This window comes from Mesocricetus auratus, unplaced genomic scaffold (assembly GCF_017639785.1).
Source record: "Mesocricetus auratus isolate SY011 unplaced genomic scaffold, BCM_Maur_2.0 Super-Scaffold_100014, whole genome shotgun sequence".
Taxonomy (NCBI): domain Eukaryota; kingdom Metazoa; phylum Chordata; class Mammalia; order Rodentia; family Cricetidae; genus Mesocricetus; species Mesocricetus auratus.
The window spans coordinates 68,367,155-68,374,412 of NW_024429197.1; the positions used below are offsets into that span (position 1 = coordinate 68,367,155).

Below are 7,258 nucleotides of genomic sequence, written 5' to 3' on the forward strand. Positions count from 1 at the left end.
TATAAGCCCCTTCTTAATTCTCTTAGTCACTGTTACATGGGTTAGACTTATAACTGGCCTTCATGTCTCTACGTACGTAGTCATCCTCTTTTTCTTTATTGCAAATTCATCTTTCTAAATGGTTCTCTGACTATGTGTCTCTGCTATTCAAAATTCCTCTGTGATTAAACATGACCCAAGTCTAAACTCTTATATTCTTCTAACCCCATGGCATCTCCATGCATTATCTGTGTGCCTCAGTATTCTCCAGACTCTTCCCATCCCTGAGATTGCTTCGGTTTGTTCTTTTTTAAAAATTTTATCCTGTTATCATTCATGTTTTTGTTATTTTTTTAAATGTAGTTTTTTCACTGGTGTTCTTTTAATGAGTCATATGAGCTTTGTGCAGCAGCTGGAGAATAATGTATTTAATGGACTCCCTAAATGCTCATGGAGTGATCAGTGATATAAAAAAAGTTCTTCAAATTTACAAGCTTATTTTTTTTACAGAAAAATTCTTGTATTAAAGAACTACTTACTTTTCCAAAAAAAAATTTATCCTGTGGAGTATAACTTCTCCTTCTAGCTCATATTATCAGCACTTCCTTATTGGTAGAGGTCTTTAATGTAAACAGGTTTCATTTATACTTCAAATCATGTTTAAGTCTTTTCACATGTGTATATTATACTCACCATTCGTACATATTTGTTTTTCTGCAGTAGATGGAGAAATTCCTATGAATAAATACTAATATATTTATCATCATACTTTATCACACTGAATTGTATTTTAAACACAATAGTGCATTTTAATTAAAATAACATTTTACTAATCATTATGGATTGCATGTGTTTTATTTTAATATTTTCATGTTTTTGTAATTCAATTTTATTTGACACAATATATTTTGATCATGTTTTCCTCTCTTGAGCTCCTCCCAGATCCTCTTTAGCTAGCTCTGTATCCAACTTCATGTTCTGCTGTCTAAAGCAAAACAAAATAAAAAAGTGAAAATCAAGACCAAAGAGCAAACACCAAAAAAAAAAAAAGAATGAAAGAAGAAGAAACCACTAGATGTAACAAAACAAAACAAAACCACACACATAAAAACCAAATGAAGGCCCCTGCTCGGGGGTCACAATGGGCAGCAAGATGGCTTCTGCCAGCAGTGTCCTGCAGGTAGTGAAGCCATGTGCTCCATTAATAAACTTCCCTGACAGAAGCAACAATCCTAAACTCAGTGCCTCAGTCTCCCTTACTCATCTGTAATTTCACAGCATTCTAAAGGAAGTATATCCCCAGGTTTGCTGGTGCATCCAGGGCCAGCAGACACTGCAGAAATACTAAAAACATTACCTCAGAAATACAGAAGGAAACCTATGTCTCAAGGAGAAATGGAATTTATCCATAGTGGAGGTCCAGAGTGATCATTGTGGATGCTGTTTGTCGTCAGACAAAAGGATTATCTTTACAATTAAGGACTTCCAAAATGACAAAAAAATGAAAAGAAACAAAAGAAAGCTACAACAAGAAAACTACAACATGGAGTCCATTTTGTCCTGACCACCTACTCCTAGACCCGAGTATGCCGTAGAGTCTGCTTAATACACTAAGTGACACTCCACTGAAGAAAACTGATTTTTCTTTGCCAGTAGGTGTTAGTTACAAATAGTATTATGTGTCTACTTCTGGTCACAGTTGGGATTCTGTCATGTTTGAATCTGTGCAAGTTTTGTGTGTGGGGCCAGTTTCTGTGAGTTCATGTGTGTATACATTTTGATGTGTCTGGAAGCAGCTGTCTCTCCTTGCAGTCATCTGCCACCTCTCCTTCTTACAATAGTTCCATTTCCTCATCTCATTAGATTCGTGAGCACTGCAGGAGTAGTTTGAGAATGACATCACATTTAGAGTTGAGTGCTCCAAGGTCTCACTCTCTGCATTTTGTCCAGTTGCGAATATCTGTGTTGATCACCATCTTATGCAAGAAACTTTTCTGATGAGGACTGAATGATGCTGATCTCAGGATGAAACAATCCTCATTTGAATAAAGCAAATGATCAAGAAGCCTGTCTACAGCCTTCCTTAGTACCAACTGTGTGAGGCTTACATGCAGTGTAATGATTTTTTCTTTGTTCTTTTAATAATGTGAAATACAATGACACAATAATTCTTGGTATTTGGGATCATTGTTTTTATGATAGGTATTGACCTAGGTATTTTTGTGTCAATGACCATATTTTATCTGGATTCTAGCTAGGCTTATCCCATTAGATCTTTTTCAATAGGTAAGAAAACTGAGACTAGGGGATGTTAATACCTAGCTCTCTTACCACTGTTGTCGCACCTGCTGTGCGGGCTGCATCCGAGAATGTAGCCAGGTGGTCGGGATAGATGACACAGAGACCGGTGGGTTGCTTTAAGAAAAACATTATGCTTCCCAAGTCAGCTTAGGAGGAGACTCCAAGTCCGCTTAGGAGAAGGAAGTCTCTCAGGAGAAGTCTCTCCAAGAAAAAGGAGCTTCCCTTTTTTAAGGACTTCTGTCATCCATCTACATACAATTCTTTCCAGAATTCTCACCCTCCTGGCTGGTGGTTTAATCTCCGGCCCCAGAATCAGGGAGACACAGCAGGGGAACAGGAAGAGGCATCTAGCCATAGGGGGGTGTGAAAGTCATGGTATCTCAGTGAGCGAGCCCTTATCTGAGCCCTATCAAGAGCTTTATAGAACTGAATTGTTTTCAGTAAACATTACACAGCTGCCTGCTCCCAGGCCGAAGGGGAAGTGGGTTTCTGCTCAAGATCTGGTGTCCCCACACACTGTCATTCATATAGTGTGATAGTATTGATTGATTGGATCTGGAATGAACAAAGAGATATGCCTCTGGGTACACTTGGGAAGGATTTTCTTGATTGACTTAAATGTAAAGGGAACACCCCTTCTAAATATTGGCATTGTCCTTTGCTACTACACCACATATAATAACCTAAGGGAAAGGCTCATTGCTTTTTCCCTGCTGGAATTCAAGTCTTGCTAGTGAGTTCTTCTACTCATCTGCTGGCACTGTTATTACTGCTGTTACTGCCATCTATGGTTGGCATCAGGCCAGAACCCAAAAACCTAGTTTCTACAGCTATACAATGTGTGCTGAAGACCATTGTTTCTTAGGAATCCTTTAGGCCTTACACTGAAGATTGACACTGCTGAGGCATCCAGATTTATGAACAGAGCAGCTCTTGGTTCTCAATCTTTCCATTGTGAAGATAGCCATTGTTGGAATACCCAAATCACATTATTTATACCTCCTAATAAATTTTCCTTTAACATGTATTCACATTATCAGTCCTATTCCTCTAGAGAACCTGATTACTGCACACTTTTCCAATTCACATCATCCAAGGAAATATAGATTATTTTTCATGGGATATTAATGATATTCCAACCTCTGCGGCTAGACTTTCACATCTGCTTTTACTTAATCAGTATGTATGTACTCTTTCAATAATAAAGTTCCAGAGGTTAACTGTTGTTTTTACCATGTCATATTTACTAAGTGAAAAAACAATCTTAGCTGCTCGGCTCTAAATTCTTTGTGTTTTGTATTCGATAATACAGTTCCCTTGTAAGAGCTGTGAGGTTCTCCCATTCTTCTTCTCAGGTATGACATGAATGCTAGTATTCTAGATATCTCATGAGTTTCATGCAGGACCAAGTACAGAGGTAAAGTATGTCAAAGACTTGTATGCCACATGGTACACTTTAGACTCTTCCCCTAGGCAGCTTCGTTAAAAACTACACTCTAGCAGGGTAGAGATAAGATAAATGCTTAAGGATTAATCCTGGTAGGGTTCGGTCAAGAAATGTGTAAGGGGTTGTCTGTTTAATAAGCTTGGTAATTACTTCTTGAGAAAACATTGCAACAATATGAAGTTCATTCTTGCCTTCCATGTATCAGTTAAAGCCTATGTAAAAATTGTGACTACTATTGTCCATTGGCCTAAAGTTTATTTTGGGACCACCAATGGGAATGAAAGGCCCTTCCACAAGGAAAACAAAAGTTATACTTCTCAGCATCATTATAACAGGTTAAGAGATGCTAACTAAGGTACAGCACTTAGGCAGATGTATAGGAGTGAGCCTCCCCTTTGTAAGGGAATCAATAGTTATCCAAGAGCAATGGCTACAAAGTACCTTTTAAAACTAATAAGTGTGGAATGGCTGAATCCTTCATAATAAAGATCCTTAAAACCTTTATAAATTCCCCTGTAAAGACACATTCTAGGGAGACTTATAATTATTGAAAGGCAAGAGGACAGCATCAGGCCATTTCGTATAAACTTGGATGGTACAGGCCTCAGCCAAGAATTTGAGGGTAGGTGAATAAAACTCAAATGAGAAAATGAACCAGGATCAATTTTTCTTTCCAATGTATTTTATTGTATACAAATGATAAAGCATAAACAGCCTCTGATTTCCCTGTAGACTCAGCTGTTTTTCTATTTTTTTCCTTCAACAAAAGCTATGTGGCTGACATTGAATTGCAAATTCTGTCCTTCAGAAACACATGCCACACTCAAACTCTGTACACTCATTGTGGCAGTTAACCCTATTTTTGTTTGACTGCAGCTTTTTCCCTTGAATTCTAAATTCAAGCATTAGTTGAAAGAATCTTCTCTTTCCCCCTCTGCTATCTTAAAAATAGTAGTTGTGGGAATAATTGCACTCCTTCAATCTTCTCTCAAAATATTGGGTTACTAATATCTGTTCAAAATGCAAGAAAAGGGAATCTTCTTAAACTGAGATTCACCCCAACTTCCCTCCCAATAATGACCCTACTTTTAGCAAACTTTCCCAATGTTCTTCTTCCAAAACATCTGACAGGACTTGGACAAGCTTTCTTAATTTACTGCAGAGCCAGGAGTAGAAAAACCAGGATATCTAGAACTTGGATGCCCCTGGCCACCCTTTAAATTACCTACACTTCTTTTTTTCTTAAATGAAGATATTGAATCTGATCTTGAAAATAATTTTTAATTTTTGTGCTATGCGTCATCAATCAATAGTGAATAACTCTCTCAAGTGTTGTTTTGATCCTTAGATAAACTTCACCTTCAGAATTATATTTCGTTAGCTAGTATTGACTATTTTGATTACAGGATTAATAGAGTATGGTTATCAAGATTTTGAGATTATGGGGATAGGTTACTCTTCCAATCTGTAAGATCCTTCCTACCTGGTTAGCACAGGACAAAGAGTAGATCTTTTGCTAAGCACATATACTACATACACTAAGAATTATAGGAAATTAGACTCAATGTTTCAGATCAAGTTAACAGAACAAGGATGATAAAAAGTGGAAACTTAGGAACATATGTTTGACCATCCAGCAAGAGAAAATTCTGCAATAGATACCAATGCTCTTTTCCAACATGTAAGTAGAATAATGACTGAGACAAAAGCTGTCTCTGAAGTAGGTTCTCCCAGGTATGACACTCAAAGGACAATTGTGTGTAGACAGAGATTTTTGTCTGGACTGTGATCACCTCTATTCTACCAGCCACTTCCCCCATAACCACTCAGAAGATTGTTATTAATTATAAATGCTCAGACGATAACTCAGACTTACTACTATCTAGCTGTTAAAACATTAATTTGCTCATTTCTATTAATCTATGTGCTGACTGAACTTTGTGACTCTTACCTCTACTGCATGTCCTGTATCTTCGACAAATGGTGCTGGCATACCTGGATGCTGGCATGTAGAAGACTACAGATAGATCCATGTTGATCACCATGCATAAAAGTTAAGTGCAAATGGATCAAAGACCTCAACATAAATCCAGCCACACAGAACCTCTTACAAGAGAAAGTGGGAGGTACCCTTGAAAGAATTGGTACAGGAGACTGCTTCCTGAACATAACTCCAGTAGTACAGACACTGAGATAGACAATTTATAAATGGAACCTCCTGAAACTTAGAAGATTCTATAAGTCAAAGAACACAGTCAACAAGACAAAAGGCAGCCCACAAAATGGGAAAAATATTCACTAACCCCACATCTGACAGAGGGCTGATCTCCAGAATTTACAAAGAAGCAAGTCTCCAAAACACCAAAGGATACAATTAAAAAGTGGGCTACAGGACTAGATAGATAATTATCAATACAGGCATCTAAAATAGCTGAGAGACACTTAAGAAAGTGCTCAATATCCCTATATGGGAATTAGTCTACCACAAGACACAGCAATTTAACTCTTTGGCATATACACTAAAGATGTGTATTTACACAACAAGGATGTCTGTTCCACTGTATTCATAGCAGCATTATTAGTAATAGCCAGAACCTGGAAGCAACCTGGATGTCCCTCAAATCCAGAGTGCATGGAGAAAATGTGGTACATTTACACAATGGAATACTATTCAGTGGAAAAAAAAACAATGGAGTCTTGAAATTTGCAGGCAAATGGATGGCAATAGAAGAAACCATTCTTAGTGAGGTAACCCAGTCATAAAAAGACAAACATGGTATATACTCACTCATATATGGATTTTAGACATGTATCAGGGGAGTGCTAGTCTACAGTCCCACTGCCAGAGAGTCTGGCAAACAGAACCTTCATCCAGTGACTGATGGAAGCAGAGGCAGACAAAGCTAAACACTGAACTGAACTTTTGGAACCAAGTGAAAGAGAGGGAGGACTGATGAGCACAGGGATCATGACTAGGCTGCTTTAACCCACAGAAACAGCTGACCTGAACAATTGGGAGCTCTTGATCCCCAGACTGATGGCATAGGACTGATCCAGACCTCCTGAATGTGGGTGTCAGTGAGGAGTCCTAGGCAATATATTTTGCCTTGGGTAGTAGATCAGTATTTATCCTTGGTATACAAATGGACTTTGGGTGCCCATCTTACACTGAGGGATGCTCTCTCAGCCTGGACTCTTGGGGCAGGGCATAGGCTCTGCCCTGAAGGAAATGACAGATTCTGGAGATCCCCCATGGAGGGCTTTACCTTCCTGGAGGAAAGGAGTGGGGATTTGGTGGGGTGTTGTGGAACCTGGTGGGAGGGTGAGAGAGGAGGGGAGGGTGAGGGAGCTCAGATTGACATGCAAAGCAAGCTTGTTTCTAATTTAAATTAAAAAATTAAAAATTAAAAGAAGTGAGCATGTCTCAGGAAAGTACTGAAAATGTACATGATTTGCAAGTTCACTCACTCCCCTAGTGTAGAAAAATCAATGAAGTTTGCTGTGGAAAGGAAGCTCTCCTATCTCACCTGC

The 7,258-nt window shown here is 38.5% G+C and overlaps 1 pseudogene; it reads left to right on the forward strand.

Annotated features, from left to right (window-relative positions):
- The first annotated feature begins 1,120 nt into the window (after nt 1–1,120).
- LOC101838233 lies at nt 1,121–1,407 on the forward strand (annotated as a pseudogene).
- Nucleotides 1,408–7,258: the final 5,851 nt, after the last annotated feature.